Source organism: Canis lupus, chromosome 1 (genome assembly GCF_003254725.2).
Source record: "Canis lupus dingo isolate Sandy chromosome 1, ASM325472v2, whole genome shotgun sequence".
NCBI classification, from domain to species: Eukaryota; Metazoa; Chordata; class Mammalia; order Carnivora; family Canidae; genus Canis; species Canis lupus.
In genome coordinates this window covers 19326668-19351453 of record NC_064243.1, presented here as the reverse complement: position 1 = coordinate 19351453, position 24786 = coordinate 19326668, and the positions used below count along the sequence as shown (strand labels likewise).

At 41.2% G+C, this 24786-nt stretch overlaps 1 long non-coding RNA gene across 1 annotated transcript in view; it reads right to left on the bottom strand.

The window, feature by feature from the left end:
• Positions 1–8180: 8180 nt before the first annotated feature.
• Positions 8181–24786, bottom strand: part of LOC125755424 (uncharacterized) — a 41604-nt gene continuing 24998 nt past the window's right edge. The window contains exon 3 of the long non-coding RNA XR_007411962.1: positions 8181–8397. This is a non-coding gene — a long non-coding RNA (uncharacterized LOC125755424). The remainder of the gene's footprint in view (positions 8398–24786) is intronic.

Below are 24786 nucleotides of genomic sequence, written 5' to 3'. Positions count from 1 at the left end.
CCTTAAACAAATTCTATTCTCAGAATTTTATTCCTCTTTTTCTTCTTTGAATTGCATGACACATAAGCTCCATTGCCTTTACAGATTGTTGATGGATGCTCTGCAGTGTTCCACTATAGAAGTACTCCCTTACCCCAACAAGCTCACACTCTTATGCTGAAGTTGACAGAGACAGTTTTGAACAGCTGTTTCTGCCACTCTGCCCCAGGTTCAGAAAGAATAGCACCTCCTCGACCAAGCAGAAATGAAGAGTGCCATTTCCCTGGCCCTGTGTGCTCTGTCTCCCACACCCCATTTGCATTAGTTCTCAGCTTGTTTCCACTCGGCCAGTTTTGTTTGCATGTCTGGCACTAGAGGTGGCTCCCAGGACATTTTGCAGCCCTCTTCTTTCACCCAGAAGGAAGGTGGACCACTTTGGCCCCAGTGTACTGCTGAATGCCAACTGGCAGGTGGCCAGGCCAAGGGAGGGCGATGACACTGCTGGGCACTCCCAGCAGGCAGGGAATGGGGGCACCAGATTGGCACCCACAGTTGCAGCCTAAAACTGTCAACAACAGCCAGAATCTTGGATGCTGAACCCTCCTGTCATTCTCCACACTCTTGGAATCTTCTCAGAGTGGCTTGAATACTAATGTAAAGGGAGCTTCTCAGAAGCCACCTTCAGTCTAGGAATCAGAGAGCTGAAGTAGCATCTTATCCTTTTTTAAATTTGTGGAGCATACAGATTCAGAAGGCCTCCTCTCCAGCTCTAGCTCCCATTCTCAGAAACTCACCTTTCTTTTCTTGAGACAGGAAGATTTCTCTCCTCCTATGCTGACTACTGCATGATATCCACATAACCCCTCCAAATTTTCTCTCTCTCAATCTCAAGCCATTTAACCAAATCTCCCAGGTCCTATGGACAACTTTGTGACCAAATGGCAACAGCTCATTTGCTATAAGGTATAGTCCAGATATTTCCTGTTAGCCTTGGATCTCTATCCTTTTCTACCTCTCTCTATGGTTTGAGAGGCTTTTTCTCAAGGACTGCACCAGTGAGCTTCTTTGCCTGCTGGCAATGGGAGTTTGGCCATTAGGAGTTTCTAGGAGGCAGTAGAGGGTTGGAAGAGAGTGAAGTCCCAGTTCCCTTCCTGTCAAGCACTGCAATTTGAATGCCTCCTTCTACTGTTGGTTACAATTCTTGTTAGAAGACCCTCTCCTTATAACTATTCTCTCTGGATCCGCATAGTTGCTTGCCCATTTGGATTTAGAGGTGGTAATGGCTCCCTACTATTACTAACCCCAGAGTAGTGCAGTATCACTCCTTGGATTCCCCCAAATTTTCCTATGACTTTGTAAATGTTCCCTTGGTTAATGTCTCTTCAAATACCCAGTTTGAATGTGCCATCGATTTCCTGTCAGGACCTTGCCTGATATAAGAGACTCTTACAACACTACAATGGAAGATTTCTGCTAATTTAACTCAATTTAATATAACAAATATCAGCTAAGTGTATACTTGTGTCAGGTTCTGTACTCTATACTGGAGTTTTAGCAGTGAACAAAACCGAAAAATTCCTATCTTCATAGAGGTTACACTCTAACTGGGGGGAGATAAACAATTTTCAAAATAAATAAGCAAACTAGGGCAGCCTGGGTGGCTCAGCAGTTTAGTGCCGACTTCAGCCTAGGGCGTGATCCTGGAGACCCAGGATCGAGTCCCACGTCGGGCCTCCTGTGTGGAGCCTGCTTCTCCCTCTGCCTGTGTCTCTGCCTCCCTATGTATGTGTGTGTCTCTCATGAATAAATAAATAAAATCTTTAAAATAAATAAATAGATAAATAAGCAAACTATATACTAGCAAGTGATAAATGCTATGAAGAAAATATAAAGCAAGCACAGGAACTAGGGAGTAGCAGGGTTTGAGAGGCACGTAGTGCAATTCTATATATGGTGGCCAAAAATGGCCTCAGTGAGAAGAAACTTGGATAAGAATCCAGTGAGGACACAAACAAATACAGAACGTGGAGTGTTGCCATGAAAGAGTCCACATTCAGGTTAAAAACACAAGATGGACACAAAGGAAATTACATATGCCACAAGACAACAAGGGGAAAGATGTCAAAATAGCAGTAGATGATTAAATCCCAGTCAAAAATATGATAGTAATATGATAGTTTCTTTGTGAAACAGACTATAATGAGTCTGTGAGTTTTATGTGTAGGGAGAAGTACCCTTGAAAAGGAAGGAATCAGGGGATCCCTGGGTGGCTCAGCGGTTTAGCGCCTGCCTTTGGCCCAGGGCGCGATCCTGAGTCCTGGGATCGAGTCCCGCATCGGGCTCCCGGCATGGAGTCTGCTTCTCCCTCCTCCTGTGTCTCTGCCTCTCTCTCTCTCTCTCTCTATGTCTATCATGAATAAATAAATAAATCTTAAAACAATAATAAATCCATTAAAAAAAGAAAGAAAAGGAAGGAATCAGGGTTGGGTATAAGGAGTCAAACCACTCTGTAGGCCTGGCAGCCTCAGCCAAGCATTCAGATCACTCTGAAGCTAAAATGGCCCATCGGACTAAAGTGGCAGAGCCTTTGCACTCTCACCTTGGTCAGTCACTGGATATGGGCCCCCTGGAAGGCCCTAGCCAAGGGCTAGTCATTGCTCTGAAACTAAGATATCCCCACAGGAACTGAGAGCTAACTGTTGACAATATCATGAGTATTGACAATATCTTTCAAAGAGGAATCAGGACAACGTATCTCCATGTCCACTATACTCATATACTAAAAATACTTGAAATGAGATTGTTTAACCTTTATCTGAGTATCATTGAGAATCGTAATTATTAGGGAGGAGCAAATGTTGGTCTTAATTTTGATTCTATGTAATATAGATCTATGATCTGAAAGCTGATCCTGAGGAAGATTCTAGAATTGATTGTTAAAGCAATAGCTTGTGGTCTCTTAGAAAATGTGATAAAATTTAAGAACAACTTCCCCAAGAACAAATGCTGCCAGATTACTCTCACTCATTTGATAATATTATCAAATTAGTCCTTTGGAAAACTTGATAGATTTTTAGAAAATTTATGAAGATGCTCTCATCAGAGTGGCATGCTAGACTATGTGCTTGCCATCCCAATCTCCCTTTGGAGATGAGTTTCATCACCCTAATCAGCCCTATAAGACACAGATCTTTGACAAAATGATTTAATTCCCCTCCTTCTCTCCCATAGTTGATTTAACAAGCAAGACCAAGAAAAATCAATCTGCCATCAGCCAATGGCCAATCAGATTATCTCCTTCTAGGATTCGAACCAATAAAAAAGAAAAAAGAAAGAAAGGAAAATCAGGCAGATGGTACTGGGTCCCAGGATAAGAATGCCCATGTAGAAATGGTGCCCAGGTTGGTGCCATGGAAAGTCAAAGTTAAAGGGAGGTGAAGCTAGGAATCTCCCAGAATCAGTCAACCTATAGTGTGAAGAGTGCAGGAGCTCTGGCGTGTGGATGGGTGCTTGGGAGAAAAACAGAGAAGATGACTAATGATTTTCCAATTCCATAGGGCCCAGCAATATTTCCTACAATTCAGTTTATGAGATTCCTTGTATCCTTATGAGTCTATTTTCACTTAAGCCACTTTGAATAAGTTTTCTATTACTTGTAATCTAATAAGGCCTAAAATGAGTCTCTAATCATCTACTTATGTTTTGGCTAATGTACTAATAATGAGCCAAATGACAATACATCAGATGGGCTATTAATTGGTTGAAAAAACATATCGAGGAAATAAGGCTTATTGATAGATACCTAGAATGGATTCCAAATGTGCCTTCATTGCTGAGGCGTTCAAAAGTCTTGTCAATGATTAGAATGTTCCATGAAAGTTGGTATCATGACCACCTTATAAAATGCCACATTTATCACATAGTTTAGCAGAGAGTAGGTGTGCGGTAAAAAAATTGTTAAGTGATTGAAAACATAGATTTTGCAGATAAAAAGAATCCAAGAAAGATTTTGAAGAATGAGAGAATTAGGAGTTAGCATGGTAAAATGATTTTGTTTTATAATAACAAGTGCAAAGTTCTGGAAATGAGTCCAAAACACCAACAATACATCTTAGGAGCACAGTTGAACGAAGAAATCTAGGGGGTAGCCCCGGTGGCGCAGCAGTTTAGCGCCGCCTGCAATCCAAGGCATGATCCTGGAGGCCCTGGATTGAGTCCCATGTCAGGCTCTCTGTACGATGCCTGCTTCTCCCTCTGCCTGTGTCTCTGCCTCTCTCTCTCTCTATGAATAAATAAATAAAATCTTAAAAAAAAAAAAAAGAAATCTAGGAGTGTTCCTCAGTTGTGGGCTCAAGCATCAACAGCAACAGCAAACCACAGATGGAATATCACACTCTCCTCTGTGTGCCACTTTTCAATAGCAACACACAGACTAGAGTACATATCAGTAGGGACCAGAATGGCAAAGTGCCTCAAAAGGTATGGGATGAAGAACCTGCAAAATTACAAACTTAGAGCAGACCGCATGATGAAAGAAGGCAGCCTTCAAACTTCTGAACAGTTATCATCAGAAAGAAGGTGACTATTAAATCTCTCCCAGGAGAGGAAAGACTAAGACCCATGGATATAATCTATAGGCTTTCTATTAACAAATTATTGAGCTAGAACCTACCTTCAACCACTCATTACCTTGGTACTGGTTATACTGTGCTGAACAAAGTACACAGTCTCAGCCCTTATGGAGCTTACGATTTATCTTTTTTTAAGATTTTATTTATTTACTTAAATGTATTTTATAGAGACAGAGATAAAGAGAGCATGTGCACATGTGAGTGGGGTGAGGAGCAGAAGGGGAAAGAATCTCCAACAGACTCGCACTGAGCATGGAACCCAGCCAGGGGTATGGTGGAGGGCTTGATCTCACGACCCTGAGACCATGACCTGAGCTGAAACCAAGTGTGTCAAGTATCAGTCACTTAACCAACTAAGCTACCCAAGCACCAGAACTTAATATTTAATATGGCTATTGGCATCAAACAAGAAATTATGATTTAAGGTATAAAAAGGGCTTTGAAGGACAAGCAGAGGTGTGGTCAGATTTCCCTGAGGTTTTAGGAAATTATTTGTTTTGATTTCATTTTTGTTTTATATTATTCTTGTTTTGTTTAAGAGTTGAAGGAATTGGAAAGGAATGTTGCTGAGGCCTTATGAGTAAATGCGGGAATAGTAAATAATTGGGAGACCAATTAAGATGCTAGAGCAGAGGACCAGGGAAGAGATATTGAGTACTGGGTCAAACTAGGGGTGATGGCAATGCAGATCAAGAGAAGTTATTGTATTTAAGATATACTTTGGAGGGAAAATCCAAATGACTTGAGGATATATTGGACAGATGCAAGACTCTTTAATTCACATTCTTTGATATTTTCTTATCATCCAGACAAAAACTGGTCTAAAACATTTTATAGTATCTGTAAAGAAAGTGTTTACTGAGTCAATGAGACAAATTTGGAGGAAAGGGATTTGAAGGAGATGTTTAACCTCCTTCAGAGAATAAATATTTTTAAGGGCTTAGGTAAATGCCATCATTAAAGTAGACTCACAGGATCTCTATAATTTGAAATAAATTTCTGAAGCTCAGGCTTCTCACAGATCCAAATGAGTCTTTATCCCCGATCGCTTATTCATTCAAAAACTTTTATTTAACATTTCAAATATGCAAGAAGCTATGTGGGTTGCAAAGATGAATCAGGAAAGGGCTTGTACAAAAGTAACAGGAACACAGAATATGTCCTAACTCAGGGTCCCTACAACAAGTACAAACTAAATGATCTAGGGAAACAGTGGAGGTTTTATTTGTTCTGTGCCTTGAAAGATAAGGCAAGGGTGAGGGCGTTCAGAAGTAATGAGAGGCAAGCAGTGAGAAGGTTAAGAAGATGGGCTGGATCAGTAAGAATGTTAAAATGCAAGTGGTAATAACTAGAAAAATATTAGTGAAGAGTTTAGTGAAAGAAAATATGAAAAATAGAATTTTCTCTCCCAAATGTACCTTAAGTGTCACATATTCATTCAAAATACAGCACGATGGGATCTCAGAAGGCAAAACTCTCCAATCCCACTGGTTTTCATTATTGCCTTGCTATGTCTCTTGGCCATATGAGCCAGGACCTAGGACTTCAGTGACCTTTCTGCCATGGCAAAAACACAAAAAAATATTGATCTAACATCCAGATTTTTTATCATTAGACTTTGTTTCCACTTCAATTTTCTTTTAAACTTTGAGTGATATTGTTCCTTTATAATTAAGCTCTGAGGTCATCCATGTACTCTACCAAGGGCCATTTCCAACCAGGCTTCCAAGATGCCAAGCAAGCCCACAGGCCTTTACCTGGGACACACGTATTGAAGGCTTTCCTGAGTTTCCTCATGTCTTTTTTTTTCTCCCATTAATCCCAATTAAGGCTGCATACTTCCAAGGAAGACGTGAGGAGAGCCAGCTCTGGGGATTCTGTGTCCAAAAAGGGTCAAGGAAATGTGGGATCGATGGTTACGCACAGAGTAAAGCAGCAGTACACAGTCTTTCTCACTACCAAGAGAACTATTCAACAGCCTTTTATCCAGAAAAAAAAAAAAAACATAATTTTTTTCAAGAGACATTCTCCCATAATAAGACATTCTTTCTTTAAAAACGTCTTTACTTTATTAGTCAATAGTTGGTAAATATTGACTTTATTAGTCAATTGTTGGTAGATATTTCTTTTGAACTACTTTTTTCCCAGTAGCAATAAGGGAATTGAAATGATCTATCTATCCATTCTTACCTCCCTGCCTAATCCTATCACTTAGAAAAAAATGACTGAGAATTAAGAATAACTAGAACTAAACCTACACAAGGCACTATTGCTCTTTACTCACCTGAGTTTTCCAGCCTTGATAATTAGGAAACGACAGTCAAGAGCCTCAAGTCACAGCCAGCAATCAATCAGCTGTCTCTAGTAGCTTTGTCTTTTTGCCAAAGACGTCACCATTTGTCTGGTCCTAGGATACTCACTACCTTCAGTGCCCTCGAGGGCCACCTCAGGAGCTTCCCACACTGAAGGGTGGTTTATTTAACCTGGCACAGCAAGTACCAGCAAAAGATGGTGAGGCTCACAGAGTACAACCACCTGTCACTTCTTATTAGACATTTCGCATTGGAGATTTGTTTTGATAAAGGGCATCGATGCTACTTACATCGGATAACTGAATTGGAATTAAAATACCATTGTTCCTATTATTGAGAAACATAATTATTAGCATTAAAATAGGCTCATCCCCAAATTAGATTATTTCTAGACATTCTGTGAGGCTGTCACTCAGAGCTGTCCTTGTCAGACCCACCCACTCCCACAGTGTCTCTTCCACTTCTGCTCTGCTGAGAGCCCCATTCTGGGTGGATAGAGGAACGCCACACTCACACGGGCTGGTGGAGGACAGAACTCGGAGCAGAGACCTAAGAGCTACTGTACGCTCTTCCCTGGATGCACCACCAGGCCCAAAAAGAACCCCTGTAAAGATGGACTAATAACCCATGCAACCTCTCTGGAGGATTTTATTGCTGGAAAAAAATTCATAAAAAGCTGAAGGGATAGTAAAAACAACTGTCCTAACGTGTTTCTCCATACTAACCTCAGGTCAAAATGCTCCAGGGGGACACTTGAACGTGAGGAATACAGTCTTTCTCTACTCCACCTGCCGGCTGGTGTCTTCCCAGGACAGCACCACTCACCATAAGACCCCCTTCTCTGAGTTCCTAGCGCAGATGTTTGCACCATTCATTACTACTTTGTCAACCTCTCTAGAACTATTCCGTGGAACTATTGCTCACTTCTCCCACTGGTATTCCACTTTCACATATATCAATGACTTTTTACTCCTGGTAAGAATATAAGACGTGAGGTTAGGACCTTGGTTACTGTGCTTCTGCTTCACCCACAGAACCTATCACAGAATAGGTAGGTATACAATACGTACCTACTGCTTGATTAGCAAGAATGGTGGTAGAAGCATCACTGAACCAAGAGTGACTTTATACCGCACATGGTGCTGCCACACAAATGGAGTTCAGTATAATTGAATATGAAGCCACACAAAAAGCATAAATCAAGGCAAGGTATAATCCATTTTTAATTTTTTAAAAAAGCAAACGATAACACCCCATGGGGCCTGAAGAACTCGGGATTAATGCACTGAAAAGTCAGCAGAGGAGCCCGATGAAGTGCTCACGGTCAACATCATCAAAAATATTTCCGTGGTGAACATTTTTGAATGCCGGCATTGTCTTTCTGCAGGACACACGATCCATGCTCCTGATCCCCCTGCTCGGCAATCAGACCATAAGAGTCCCACATCTGGATTCCTGCGGAAATGAAGCATGTGCTGGAAACACATAAGGAGAAAACCAGGGTGACTTTTTGTGGACTTGATCTGCTATTTATTTCCAGGATGAGTTTATTAGTATCAACCAGAAATAAAACTATTAAATAAAAATAGAGGTCAATGTGGAAGCTTTTAAATAGACTTCAAGTTTAGAAAGGCACCCTCCTTTTAGGACAATTCTGACTTGATCCTCACTTAGACCCCACTTATGTCCATCATTTCAGTTAGCTGGCCAACACACCTAAGTGGTCAATGCATTAGCAAGTGTGCACATGAAAGTTCCATCTGCACGAACGGTATCAGCTCCTTTCTTCCCCCCATCCCCACTCATTGATAGACGCTGAGGACCTGCATCCTACATCCTCAGCTCCACTTACCTCCCCCTGTGTAAACCTGTTGGATAAAGTAATGCAGTGGACGAGTCCACGCTTTTGGATTGGACAGAGTTGGGTTTAAATTCCAGGTCCTTCCTTTGCTAGCTGTGAGTACAAAGAAAGGTTGGGTGACAACTAAGCCTGAGCTTTGAAATGGAAATAATAATAAATTCTCACTGTTTGTTTGTTTTTTTTTTTTTTTTTGAAGGTCCAATAGGTGCTCGATAGAGGTTAATTCCCCTCGGCCATCCTCGCCAGGCCTCTGCCCCTAGGAGCTAGACCCCTAAGTCCATAGCGTCTACCACTAGAAGGACTCCTGCCTTAATTCATTAACCACAGGAACCAAGATCCACTTATTACCCTGCCTCCAAATGCCTCCCCAGCCTGAAGTTACCTGCTGACATTCTTTGTCCACCAGACCAGACTCATTTCAATGGATGCAAGCCCAAATATAGCTCAAAATCAGCACATTACTATGAGGAACTGTAATTTGGAGTTCTAGCCAACACCATCCTACCCTAGCCACACCCAACTTCACTTCCCCTGCCACTGAACCATGCCCAAGTCCCAGAGCAGCTTCCTAGGGAGTCTTCAGTGAGAGATCCATTTCAAGGCTAGAGAAAGAAAATATGCATCTCATTTGCATCATTTGACTTAAAGTCTAAAAGTCCTTTATTACATTGTTTTGTTGTATTAAAAAGCCCTAGTCAGAAAAAAATAAATATAAATATTATATAAGGAGAGGAAACAGTTACATAAGAAGCCATCCAAGCTCTGTCTCATTAAGAGACGCTATAAAAATCCATGGTTAAGTGCAGCTATTTATGAGCCAAGCTGTGTAGGTTTGAAACCTGAAACTGTTGTGTCGTTTGGGACCATTTGCTTAATCCCTCTGTGCCTCAATTTCCTCATCTGTAAAATGAGGATAGTAATAGCACCTACCTCATAATGATGTTGTTAGTATTAAATAAATTAATGCATTTAAAGCGCGTGGAACCACACTCGCCACATGGTGAGTGGTAGTGTTGCCTGGTACTCCTAACTGCAGAGGCAGTTTTCAGTTGATGGACATCGTCAGCTTTAGAGGGAATTCATACCAATACCAAATTGTGCAGTATAGACAATTCTCAGGGGCGGGGTCTGTTATGAGTTCAGCTGTGTCCTCCTCAATATCCATATGTCTTAGTCCTAACCTCCAGTACCTTAGAATGTGCCTTATTTGAAAATGTAGTTAGCTGGTATTTGCTGTGAAGTCGTACCTGAGCAGGGTGGGCTCCTAACCCAGCATGACTGGTGTTGTTATAAAAAGGGGAAATTTGCAGACACATACAAAGGGAGGATGTCACGTGAAGATGAATGTAGAGAATAGGGTGATACTCCTAAAAACTTAAGAGCACCAAAGATCGCCAACAAACCACAGAAGCTAGGGAAAGGGCATGGGGCAGTCCTCAGAAGGAACCAGCATGGCCAATGAACAGATTGCTAGCCTCCAGAACCAGGAGACAATAGATTTCTGTTGTTTAAATCACCAAATTTGTGGTACTTTGTTACGGCAGCCATAGCAAACAAATAGAGACACAGATCCAGATGTCAATTTGGGATGAGGTCAGCCAAGGAAGAGCTGCTCGTTGAGCACCCCAGGACAACTGTGCTGTGTTAGCAGGGGAGGGGCTGTCTAAGGCACAATCTCTGTCTGTGCTCAGGACCAACAATGTCACTGAGGAGGCATGCCTGAGCGTGTGCACACACACACACACACACACACCATTGTATAGTCAATGTCCAATGAGCCATAGGACAATCAGTGTTCCAAGAGCTCAGAACTAAATAGTCAAAAAAGGCTCTATCTAGTAAGGTCCCAAATGCATTCCAGCACTGGGTAGAAATAGTTAAATTCCTACAAACTTTCCTAAAGCCAAGAAATCCATCCTCAAGGATCTTGCATGCCCCTTTCCACACTGTCTCTAATTCTAGTTGCGCCTTTCTCAGCACATCCTTTGGGGTGTATCTCTCCAACCCACAGTCGCTCTCACACACATGTGCAATTCCTCCCCTTTTGTTCCTTCAACTTTCCTTGCAATAGATGCTTCACAGCAACAATCCCATTAGCTTTACAAATGCTGTTTGGAAACCCAAGCAGAGCCATTGCTTTCTCCGGTGGTGGGGAATTTGGTACTCCAAGTGATTTTTTTCATCCCAATTTCAGGGTCACGCTGCTCGGATATACAAAGTGGGGAGAGGAAGATGAGTGGGAGAAAATCTTCCCCCAACAGAAATGTGCAGCTTTCCCTGGAAGGCACCAATGCCACAACAAACAAACATATAAATAATAAATATTCTTTTACTAAAATGATAAGTCTCACTTCAGTAAGCAACACATTATGCACCATACTGGTGTAATAAAGCGCACATCCCCTTGAATCATTCCCACTAATACAATGTATTCAGTGCTCATATGATTACACTTTTACAGCCTGTTAGCAAAAACACATACAATTGCAAAGTGCCGCTAATGCAATGTGACAGAGTTCTGTTATTACAAGAAGAAGTTGTCAGCACCGAGCAATTGATTTTCCTTCATCTCCTTCCTGCCTCTGCCCGTCCTCCCCACCTCTCCTGGAGATGTTTATTTTGTACCCTGGGTGCAGTCCTTTCTCTGAATCAATTCTGATATAATGTAGAGAAGGAATACGAAGACAACGGGAAAAAATTAACACTAATCTAGGTATTCTAAGGGGAAGAAGCTTCCTTTAGGGACATTTTCCTCCAAAAGTCTTTATTGAAGCTCCAAGAACCATGGCTCCCTTCCCGCAGCACAACAATCTGGTCTTTTTGTTCTTTTATGCCATGTCTATGTATTTTCCCCTTATCGTCCCTTCCTTCTTCTCATAAAATAAAATACAGGTGGCTTTAAGGTATGAGGACTCCTACATCCTAACTGATTCACTTCCACGTGTTTTGAATAGCAGTGGAGGGGAAAATAAGGAACACAGGAAGCCAAAGAGAATAAATATTTGATTATTTCTCGGTTAATAGTTTCCTTGTAAATGTTTGCCTTTATTCACAAGGTGACCATAGATAGATTAAACAATGATACTTTCTGAAGATGAAAAGAAATCTATGTCCAGCACCAGTAACTTAATCCAGAGTCACGGAACAGCGCAACTGGATAGCCCTTCCAATAGAGATCGTCAAGTCCAATGCAGTTATTTTACAGGTGAGAAATCCAAACTCCAAAAGTTAAGGAATTTATCCAGGTTCTCATCGCCTCGTTAGTGTCAGAGCTGAATCTAGAAGTCGTCGTCTTTTGCTGATCTACTATACTGTGCCTTTAAGTGTAACACACATACATCAATATATGTGTTACTGAATTACCAGATGGCCCTTAACACCTCCATTTTCTGTGTCTTGCTTATGATAGAATAGGAAAGTTTCACTTGTCAATGTAGGTGTGAGGGAGAATAGACAAGTTCATGAAAATTCCTTGATGGTCTTCTGAAAGAGCAAGTTTCCAGAGGAAACATTAAAATATCTTGATTTATAGATTCCATCTTGGGGGGTTACACCTTCCTAGGATACAAAAAAAGGGCTATTTCTTCCTTGCCCTGTTTAAAACGTATAATTCCCACATCTTCCTCTTCCCGTCCCACCTCATTAAGTGGATGCACCCTTTATTGGTTCCTAACATAAATGCTGACACCTCTTCTTTTGCTCAGCAGGATCTCATTTTAACGTGCCCTCGAATATCTAAGAGCCACACGGAGTATGGGTTATAGCAAGATCTCCAGGCATTATTGTACATTAATATGATAGAAAGTTAAAGCCTCAGCCAGTTGGATTTTGACTCACTGGACCAGTTGAGCCTGTGGCTCTGGCTACACTTCTCATTTTTAAAAATTGACCGCAGAGTTTGGGACCTTTTATCTTGACGATGACTCAAGGTATTCCCATGTGTGAATAGAGAGTGTAGGAGCGGGTATTGTTAATCTGATTTTGGTTTTGGCTTATGATGCCAACTAGCAAAAATTCATGGGTGAAAAGCATTTAGTTTGGGCCAAAAATTATCTGTGATGAGTAAGGGCTTATAGATACGGTCTCTGTTTGAGAAGAACCACTCTCCATGGCTTCACGCTCCTGAGGTATGCATACTAAGAAACAAACACAGAAAGAAAGAAGGGCTGACCTCACATAATATAATGTAGCAAACTTTTGGAGGCACTGGTCTGCTGTGATAGAAGTGGCATCGGGCAACTTTATAGGGCTCAGGGGGACTCAGTTGGTAATGTACCACTCATCATTGTTACTCCCCTTCCTCCAATTAACATCATTGCCTGATGCCCCTACCTAAAAACCCCTTTCAATAGTATTCTTTGCTTTCCTCTTTCCACATCACAACTACCATGTCCGATTTCTTATCATGCCCCTATATCTACTAATTCGTATTAAGCCATTAGATAACAAACACCACATGTGACCTTAACAATGGCAATGTCCTATTGTTAAAACTAATATAATGGGTAGCAATTACGGTACTACCCCCTCTCTGGTTACTTTTTTTAAAAAACTTCTTTTTGCAAAAAGCTTCTTTAAACATTGATGCCCTTGAATAGTGAAAATGACTTGTGTCTGGTGTAGAGGTGCTGTGATACTCCTGAAAGCCCACGAAGACATCCGGGCACTCTGCCTTCCAATTCTGTAGTCAATAAAGAAAAGAGACAAGAGAAGATTTTCTTTGTCCATATTCCAGGTCAGTTCATGCCTATATATGGCAGGCACGGTACCGAGTGCTCTGGGAAAAGGAAAGGTGAAGAGTGACACACAGGCTGGGGCCTCCAGGAATTTTTAAGTCTAAGAAGGACAAATTCATAAGTGCCAAGAGGCATAAGAGAACTGCCACAAAATGTTTGCAGAGCTAGGAGAGGTGAATTCCTACTCAAAGCACCGGTCAAGGCAGCATGAAACAAGCGAATCAGCTCTGGTCACTATGGGAGGAGGTGATAAAACATGAAGCTCTGGGGCTTGGCCACTGGGAGAAGCACAACCAGTATTAAAAATCAAGCAGACTTCCCCTAGGAGCTAGTTATGCTGAGGGTGGTTATGACATCGCTGATGGAAACTGTCATCTCCTGCTGTTAGCATGAGGCATTCGGGCCAGCTGAAGAGTTGGGCAGGGTCCCATGCATATGTTTGCTTATATCTCCATGTGTTCATTTATCAAGCACCTTAACCAACTATGATCTTCTTCAGAACAGTAAATAAAATAACAAATGAAACATGGGCTAAGGCAAAGTTGGTTTTACTACAGGCCTTTTCATAGGCAGAGAGACCATAACATGACAATAATGAAATATAAATGACCTACACGAAAAAAGATACTTACTGAAGAATCAGTTCTTTCTGAAATAATTCTTAAGGATCTTTTGATAAAGAAATCACATCGTGATATTGCTGATAGGATAATTTTTCATTGAGGTAGGAGGGAGAAATGCAGTAAAGGGTTCCTAAAAGCCAGAAAAGCCTAAGTCAATTGTTAGCCTGGGCACAAAACAACAACAAAACAAAACAAAAGAACCCTGTTCATTTATTGGTACAAGGCCGAATGAGTACTTATCATTCAACTGCTGGGAATGGGGGAGGCCAGTTAAATAACGCTGTTCTTAGATAATGTGACAGGTCGTCACTAACACTCTGCCAACATTCCCAGAGTGTGGCCTGGTGCATTCTGATAGCCTCCTGAGCCTCTCTGCCTAAAAGGTTTTCCATCCATTCTGTCTTACAGGCCGGAAGTTACAGAGGTGTTAACACCCCAGGACCAATCCTCAATCAAGTTGGTAGAAATTAATCCAGATTCATCCCACCACAGTGATACAACCCTGATGTGTGCACTACAGTCTGCCAGAGTCCCCAGTAGTCTTAGGCCTCAGTGGGCCACAGCTGTGATCCCATCATTAATGTAACTTTTATTGCCTTTCCTCACCCTGTCTCAATCGCCCACTCTGTCTGGGCTTCCGGCGATCACCTCCCTGAGAAAAAACTTGTACCTGAATTGTTGTCTCAGGAGCTACTTGGGGGAAAACCAAACTAAGACCCATCACTTTTTCACATGTGGATGTGTCAACGAATAAATATTTACTGAGTATCTGTTACCTACATCACACCGTTCTAGATTTAAACAAGCAAGTTTAAGTCCCCAGTAGCAAAGAACTCAAAATCTAGGTGGGGGGGGGGGGGAAGGGAGGAGGCAAGTAAAACATGGATTCATCAAATATTAAACAACAAACCAGGCAGTGTGTGATGAGTACAAAATAAACCTTCTCAGAAAAGTTCAGGATACCTGGGTGACTCAGCGGTTGAGCACCTGCCTTTGGCCCAGAGCGGGATCCTGGAGTTATGGGATCGAGTCCTACATCAGGCTCCCTGCATGCAGCCTGCTTCTCTCTCTGCCTGTCTCTCTCTCTCTCTCTCTCTCTCTCTCATCTCTCATCTCTCATCTCTCATCTCTCATGAATAAATAAATAAATAATATTTAAAAAAAAGAAAAGTTGTAGAATGCATGGCTTTGGGTAGATGGTATGAAAGGGCAAGAACAATCCTATTGGAATGACATAAATGTAGATATACATGGTCTCTAACAAGAAATTTTTTAAAAGATTTTATTTATTTATTCATGAGAGACACAGAGAGAGAGAGGCAGAGATATAGGCAGAAGGAGAAGCAGGCTCCATACAGGGAGCCCACTATGGGACTCGATCTTGGGACCCCAGAATCATGTCCCAAGGGGATCATGACCTAAGCCAAAGGCAGATGCTCAACTACTGAGCCACCCAGGTGTCCCTCACAAGAAATTCTTCATTAAAGAGACCTACCAAAATGTGATTGACCCAATACTTATCAAACATCTCTGATCCTGGAAACTTTTCTTTATGTAATATTTTGTTGACAGAATCTCTTGAACAACAGGGCACACTTTGGGAAATGCTGTCAAGTTCCAGCTTTGAACATTGAAATCCGATTCCTCAGTCATTTTAGCCAAGGGCTTCTCTCCTGCCAGCCTCATTGGCCAGCTCAGATACGAAGTAACTCATTACCTTAAGCCCATTTGGATAAAACATATAGACTGACCAGTCTTCCAAGATACTTGGATTTTTCTATATGATATCAGAGTGAATGTATGATGGTATCTTTCTAATAGCTACGACACTACTCTAAGCCCTGGGAACAATAAGGAGAAGCTGACAGATATTGACTCCTTTCTTTAGAACTAACTGCCTTGGAGAGAAAATGATCAGTTTGTTCTCCATGAGATATATATATGTCTTTTCAGAGCTATTATTATCTGTATCAGATGAAGCACAGTATCAGATGAAGTGCAACCTTGCTGCTTGACATCAGACTCCAGAGAACTCTGGGTGATTTTGGTGAATCACTTCACTTCTCTGCATCTCTATTCCTCATCTGTCAAATACAGCTACTTCAGAGGGCTCTAATGAGACAATACATGTAAAGGGCTTGCCATTGTTCCTGACCCATAGCAAGAGCTCAACAAGGGTAGCTCTATCTGATACCAGCAGCAGATTAGAACTAGGATGACTCTCATTACTTGGTTCCCTTGAATGGATTTCACTCCCCTGTAACCAAAACTGCCTCCACTCGAACATACCCACAACTTGGGTACCTCACAGTGTCCAAACAGTGCCTACATGAGCCAGACACAACACAGATGAGTTCTTAAAAAGAGGTCTTGAATTTCTTCCAGAGGAAATTTTTCCCACTGATGCAACTGTGGGAAATCTGAATATAAAATGTGAAATTCACTCTCCTGACAATTGTTCAGTAGAGAAATTGTTGCATAAAACAAGATCGACTTGCTTATCAACTTTTTCAGAGAGTTTGGTGAAGTGTTTTTTTGTTTTTGTTTTTTTTAAAATCACTTTTCTCCCTCGCCTTCTTGCCTTGATGAATACAATTGCACTGAGGACTTTTTGAGTTGGTTGTAGTCTCTTTCTCCTCACTTCTTCCTAGATTCAGTTTGGTAGGAAAATCTTGTGCACATATAGGTCATTCCTAACATCAAAACATCATGGTGGGTTCAGGGTATAAGACTGGATCTTCATGGAATATTCTTTTCCTTTCTCTCCTCCTCCTACTTATTTGCTTCTCTTCTTTTTCTCTTCTTCTCCAGTCCCTCTGACTCTATTTGCCCTTCCTATCTCTCCCTCCCTACTCCCCCTTGTCTCTCTGATTCTCTCTATCATATATATAATATGCTCTTCCATCCATCTTTATGTCTGGCTCTGGCTCTCTATCTCTTAGTGTGTCTGTCTTCTCTGGGTATCTCTATTTCTCTCTCTGCCCCCTTTCTCTCTTTCTCTCTCTCTCTCTCTTCCTCTATCTCTCGCTGACTCTTTCTCAGGTCTCTCTGTCTCTCTTTTTCCAGGTTTCTTTTTTTTTCCCCTGCTCTTGACTCTCTTTGTCCCTACTTCTCCTTTTCTCATAGCATGAACCCTGGTTGAAACCAGACTCTGTAATTTGTATTGTTCTTTAAGAGAAAATTTCCTGATGTAAATGGAATGTACAACATTTACTACTGCTGACAGCCTAATGAGTGACACAGTATCAGCAGACTTCACCAAATGTGTTGGAGGGGGGAGAAAACGACCCTCTCAAATCACTGCAAACACTGAAGCAGATGAACAAAGGAAATTAAACCAGTTGCATCCAACAGACTTTGAAACACACCCACAAACCTTCCCTGCCCCCTCCTCCATCAGCAGATCTTCACACTTTTGCTAATACCAGCTGGTTCATACGCTCCAGAAGTATCACCCTCGCCAGTTACTGAAAGTGAGACTTCAAATATGGGTTAAATCCACTCTGGTCATTAGCCAGTCTTCTGTCCAATTTTTCCCCTGGATTCTCTTCACCTGGAAATTGTGCATGCTTCATACATCTATCATAGGAAAAATACTGCAGCTACTGGGACAGAGAGAGGAAGAAGGGGAAACTTGACAAATGTGGTCCAGAAATTCAGTTTTTTTCTCTGTTTTAAAAGCAAGCAAAGAAATCAGAAGGACATTACTAGTTTCAATTTAGTGGTAACAAGTAAACATGTGCTCCACAGACACAGAGAAATCTCTGATATTTGTGTGAGATCTTTTGGCAGACATGTCAAAGAATGCGAGGTTAACCAGATGATGCTCACAATCTATCCTGAGAGTTTATAACCATCTGATCTTTACTCAATAGCAAGCAGGCAGCTAGAGAAACTGAATCACAGTTATGTCTTGCCCCTCCCACATCTTGTCTTAGAGAAGCATAGACAAGATGGACCTGAACAAAATCTAAGAGGTAAAGCTTTTTGGAGGCACCTTCTTTATTGTTCTTGGGACCCCAGGATTTAAACACGCACACACACACACACACACACACACACACACACAAATACACAGCACCTGGTGGTTGCCCAGATCCTGTCCCTCTTGCCACCCCATCCCCCAGCTTCTGGCCTCCATCCAAATAATATCCTTACAAGCTTAACATTTTCTTGGGTTCCTACCATCTCTCCTTTTTGGTGACAGATATTTATTGTTGCAATTTTATTTCTTCAAAGTCGTATACTCTCTCCTCTAAGAGGTAGCCTACTTGATCTAGACTAAACCAATTCACAAGAATGGATTTATTGGGCTAATCTGTTTCTACTGTAAAAAGGCATTTATTCAATGCAATAATGAAAATCTAAGAGGACTCTAGTGGTAAGCATTTTAGGCATTATGGTTGGGTAACAGTAAAACCTTCTGAAGGCACAGTAGCTGCCTATGCTTTTTGAAAGGGCTAGTTTGGGATAAGCCTCAAGATTCTATGCCCTTCCTATTGAATTTCTCTACTTCATCATACATTGATCAAGATAGAGTGTCTCAGAGTGTGTGCTCCTGCCTACCAATCTGTCAGAGGCACATATCATTATGCACCAGAAGTTAACCATGTTCATTATACAATAGAATTTTAGTTAAAGCAGGCACATCCTAGTACCAGTTTAAAAGACTCAAGTGCTCCAATAGTTTTGTTAGAACCAGGATTTACTTGCAAAGCAGCCCTAGAACTTGGGACCCAAGACAATGTCCTATAGGGCACCAAGAAACTTTTATTTCATGCCTTTTTTAGGTGATAGCTTTAATGATTTGGACTCAAGGCTTTTTGCAACCTTTAGGAATAAGGGAGTTCAAAGCGGGGCAAAGTTAAGATAGATTAGCAAGGAGATAAATTTATTAGAGTTAAAATATTTTTAAAAAAAGAAGAAAGTACTAGGCTAATACACAGAAATGCTCATTTAATCTTTGTATCTAAAATAGAAATGATTGATTCAAACACTTAACAAATGTCCATTGATTGCCTACTATGTGCTAAACATTGTGTTGGGTAAAGGACTCCAAAAGGGAAGAATGTATACACAGCAATTTCTAATCTCATAGAGATTATTTTTGTCTAGCTGGGGAGGCAGACAACTAAGCAAATATAAGAAATGTAGTAAATCTTATAGTAGAAGTGCAAAAAACTACTCAAGTCTGTACAATGACATGCCAGGGACATCTAACCAAATTCAAAAGATGGGAGTGGGAAGGTGAAGGATGATGGGAAAAGTCAAGGAAGGCCTTCAAGAATCTTTAGGAACTAAAAACATCAGTAAGTCTTAGTGTCTTGAGTTCAAGTTAGGTGTAATAGAGATATGATTAAAAAACAATTGTTAGAGAAAGAAGGGTTGTATTAGTTTGTTAAGAGTTTTGATTGTATCCTAAGGGCCACAGGAGCCACTGAAAACTTCTGAGCAAGCTAATGATGTAATCAGATGTGACTATGAGCACAATCAGAGTAAAAGAAAAGCCTGCATTTTGTAAATACAACTATTAACATATATGGAGTCCTCAAGGTTGTCAACATTTTCTCAAGAAATGTCTGGAAGGCATCAGATGCAAAAGAGCATGATCAAAGGCCATCTTACTCAACTGCTCTACGAAACCAAATTCCCTGTTGAAGTTGCAGGGTCTGGCACCCCCTGCCTTTTGTCTTGGCAAAAGAACATGATTTAGAAGCATAGAGGCTTGTCTAGATTTGAGGAAGGTCAGATTAATCAATCTTAAAATATTCACTGTCCTGCATAGCATAAGCTACCAATCGGACCTATCTTTTTCCATCAAAGATTCAGTCAGCAAGACTTACAACTACTTAGTCCCTGGAAATGGAGCCACAGGGCAGCAGGTTACGGAGTCCTAACCCAGTTTGTGGTGATCTCACAGTTGGACAGAGTGCAATATTGACAAATGGCCCTCATATGACCATGGTCTCTGAGGGAAGGACTCACTTACAGACTTTCTAGTAGTCCTTGGCGGAGCCATGTAAGGGGGATTAGTGGCAGATAAAGCTCATCTCTCTCCCTCTCTCTCAGCGCCACCCTCTTATGAACTAGGTCTGTTAACTTCATCTGATACAACCTGTTTCACCTTGTCTAGAAGAGTGGGGGCCCAGGGTCAGAATATGCCTGTGCTTTCTGACCCCAAGGTCTTTCACACAATCGATATGCAGTCCACAACAACATTTGATAGAGCCATTGTTAATTGACTCTGTTTTCATTGTTTGTTTGATTTTATAACTAAACTAGTCTCCAAGGAGTAAACTTTCTAGTCCACCATATGTACTATACAGTTAATTATAACACACTCCCTCTCTTACCCATGGACCCTGAACATAAGGATGTTTCTAGTCTACATATGGTGAACAATACTGTTCATGCATTCTACCCTCAACGCATTTCCTAGAGCCCTCACACAGTGGACATTAATGACTTCTTTGGGCCCCTTCTGGTTTCACCAGATGAACAGAAATGAAAATAAGCAGCTGTCATACTTTAACTTAAAAAAAAAAAAAAAGAAATTCATCAAGCCTAATCCAATTTGGAGAAGTATTTGGCTTAGAGAGAAGGAATCGGCTGTACCATTGATGGCAAAAAGCTCACTTACTAATGCACCACTTCCTGACATTCAATTTGCACAATTTGTCTCTTATTATCTGGCAACTCTCAGAAGATTTTGGAAGCAGGAAAAAAGAAGGCAGAAACATAACAAGCAGTAAGATTAAGAAGTGAGAATGAGGGGGGAACCAACTTGAGAGTCAGTTACCCAACTCCTAGAACATGTCTCTAGGCCCATCAATGCCTGTTGACAAGCCACTCCAACCAGATAATGGCCATAAAAGGGAACCAAATGGAAGGTTAGCCAACATACAGTAATAAAACAAAAGCCACTTTATGTTAGTTACCCGGCACTTTAGACACCAGAGAACTCATTCGAATCTAAACTTAGATGTGATATATCTGAGAATATTACCATACACCTAGACAGGGAAAATTGCATATTTTCCATCATAAAAAAATATCAAAATGTTTTATCTGTGCTTCTGCAATTCAAAAATGACTGAAGCTGTGAACTTCAAATTTGGCAAGATTGTAGTCCTCATTAAGGAAGGGAATGAAAGCCAATTTTGAAGAAAAATGGTTTCCTATTTTTGAGTGTAGAAGGTTGAAACAATGAGTGTTGAACCTAAGATGAAGAACATTCCCTCTGCTGTTTTAGTTTCCATTTGGATAAAGATTATTAACCAGAGAATAAAACTAGGCATGTCTCTTTTTTGACTTATAAAAGAAAACATCTTTCCTGAGTCCTTCATTTCTAGCTTTCTAAATCGAAGTTCAATGTGTTTCATGAAGCTAAGATGTAAAATTAAACTACCTCACAAGCAGATAATTCATAAAATTACCGTACCTTGGCCTGTGTAGACCTGGGGTCATCTATCCCCACATATTTTTGGAGTTAAGTGGCTGGGGTACAACACGCAGGATGTGTGAGGGACTAAAAGGATACTCTTAGAGGACGTGTAGCTTTGGAATTTCCTGATTTGACTGCAAAGATTTCAGTCTTAACACTGTGTCAATATTGGTTTTAAATATATACATATTTGTTTATTGGCACACACGCACATACACACAGGAATCGCATCCATAAAATGCACCCACATCTGTGGTTAAACACAGCAGCTGTTTAACAGCCCAGTATAACAATCTGAAAAAAAATTGGGACCTGAATTCAGAGTCCCACATCCAGGCTAAGCTGCAGCGGGAACCGAGGCCCTGTATGAGGAATGCTGCCGTGAGAACTCTCCAAGATTCCCCCACGTAGAACTCCTTTGCCAAATTCACAGCATGCTTCTCAAAGTTTGGATTTGATCATGAAAGACCCTAACTTTATTCCTTACTCTAATAATTGTCTTGTAATAAATACTTTGAAGACTGGCTCAAAGTAGAACCAGGGCAACTTGAAGTCTATGCAATGTGTACATTTTCTGCCCCCCCCCCCCCCAGATCTCTGTGACATCGATGAACAAAAGAAACAAAAGTAATTCAAAGGGCCTGGCCACACGACCACAAAAGAAAAGGCCTGTCCCATGAGCAAGTGTCCCACAGGTGCCAGCACAGGAGCCAGCGCGCACTTTTTGTTAAGCAACCCCCACCATCGCACCTCCTTTGGCCTGCACTCCCTGTGTCTGATAACCTGAGTGAGAATCATCTGGGAAATTACCGAGGAAACGCACAGCAGTCTGAAATCACACCCGTAAATCATCAGGGCACACAAGAGTGGGTAATCTGGAGTGTAAGGTGCTCTGACTTCATGAATTTTCTGCCAGTGACTGAGATTTTTGGAGATCCTGCCAAGGGGTGTACAAAAGAGAGAGTATGTCACCTTCCTGTCATCTGTAAGTGCCTGATTCTCCAGATGCGGAGATGAGACATTTTTATTACAAAATGAGTTTGCAGATTTTCATTGCTGTTTTTCTCACTGAATTTCCTTTTTTCCTCTCTATGCATGTGTTTTCTTTTACTTTTTTTTTTTTTTCTAATTTTGCTTTTTAACATGTGAGTTGAATCAGTGCATCTTACCCACACCCTACCACCACATTTTCCTTCCAACAGCTGCAGAATGAATTCCAATTACCCCAGCCCGGCACTCAAGGCCCTCTGTAATCTGACTGCATTCATTCATTATTCATTTATTCATACGTTCACTTATTCATTGTTTTCATTAAATTTGTATTTATTAAGCATCTATTATGTCTGCATGCAATGATAGGAGTGGAAATACAAGAATAAGATATGTTATCTGCACCAAGGAACCGAGAGTCTAGCATGAAGCACACACAATAACTATTATAGAATGGAGCAATGTATGAGCACCATGGGACAATTGAGAACACTGTGCCTAATTTTGCCCTAAAGGAGATGTAAAGTGTGAGCTACGGTTCAAAGCCTGAGTAGGATTTACCAAAGTACATACAAAATGAAGTGACAAGGACTGTTGTAAGTAGGAGGAACTGTGTGATCAGTCACTGGGTGAAGAAGAAAAAGGTGAGCAGAGGGTGAGAACCCAACATAACGTTTCCATGTGGTCTTGCTGTGATAGGTGGGTCAGGGGGGTGAGGACTGAGATACAGGAGAATAGAAAGGTTGGCAACAGTCTGTCCATATAAGGCCAGGAAAGGTCTACTAGGACGTTTGGTTTGTTTCATGGTTTGGTAGACATTGATTTTAATTAAGATTCTAGATTTGGTTAATCTAGAAAGCTTCTAGTTGACTTGTATTTTTGGAAAATCACTTGAGTATGCAACATGGAAGAGGTGCCTCCATTTCCCTTATCTGCTACCATTCTGCCTTTCAAAAGCTTACTCCATTCAGCTGAGTCATGCAGCAAGTAGGAACTATTTCTCCAACCCAAGTGTGCAAGAAACAAGCCTGCCCAAATTTTAATACAAGTCCCCTTTCTCAGGAAATGCAGGGTCCTCCTCCACCTTTCCCAAGATTCTGTTTTTCCAGGGTGAGTGCCTGGAGAACCTAACAGTTATTATATTGTATCGGCTCTATATTTTTGTAGGGGACCTGTCCTATGCCTTTATGCTGTAAGTCCCAGACTCCAATGAAACCAATCCCTATGAACAAAATGTTACTCTTCCTTCATAAAATCTTTGTTCTCCACTGAAGGCTTTGTGCCTAATATTTTTGCAAGTCTTTTTGGCCACTACTTTGGGTAGATCACCTGGAAATCTTGTTATTTTTCAAATTCTGAGTCAAGTAAGTATGAGGTGGGGCCTGAGTTTCTGCTTTTAACAAGTTCCATGCTGTTTGTCTATGGACTTTACTTTGAGTAGCCGGGATCTGCATGTTAATTATATCCTACTTTTCCTGAGACATGTCTTCTCTATTATTAATCTAGTATTGGGGATTTTTAAAAAATAATTTAGTTATTCATATAACTCAAAGATACTAGATCTTTGAAAAAGAATATGCTTTCCACATCCTTGTACCCTCCACATGAAGGCTAGCTACCCAGTAACTGATGGCTTATGCCAAGATTTGCTGATCTTATGGTTCATACTGTTTTTCAGCCCTTTACTGGCTGTCAGTGATCCCCAGGATTCAGTTCAAACCCCTCAGATCATATTGAAAGAGTGTGACCTGGCCCCTGTTCCCTCTGTAGCCTGATCTGCCAGGGCCCCCACCTCCTGCTCTGAGCCCTGCCATCACATAAGGGAAGTTTTCTTATTCCTTGAGGGGCTCCTAGAAATGCCTGATTAGAATGCAAGAAGGTGTCTCCCCTGGGGACTCTGGAGTGTTAAGGAAAGACTGGGAAATATGTTCCATTTCTTTCATCCTTGACTTCTAGCCTGGATCAAACGCTCTCCATAACTCAGATGCAAGCATGGCCCCTCCTGGGACCAGAGGCAATGAGAAGCTGAACCATGTAGACTGAGGATTGGGCCTCCCTTCATCCCTCAAGTTCTCATCCTCTCTTTCCCATTTTGTTTCCATCTGCGCACTGGCTACGTCCAGGTTTGGTGAAGTTCTTCCATCCTCTAGTCTAACTTCTAATTACTTTTCTCTCACTACGTTTTCTAGCATGAGAACTTGGGTTGTTTT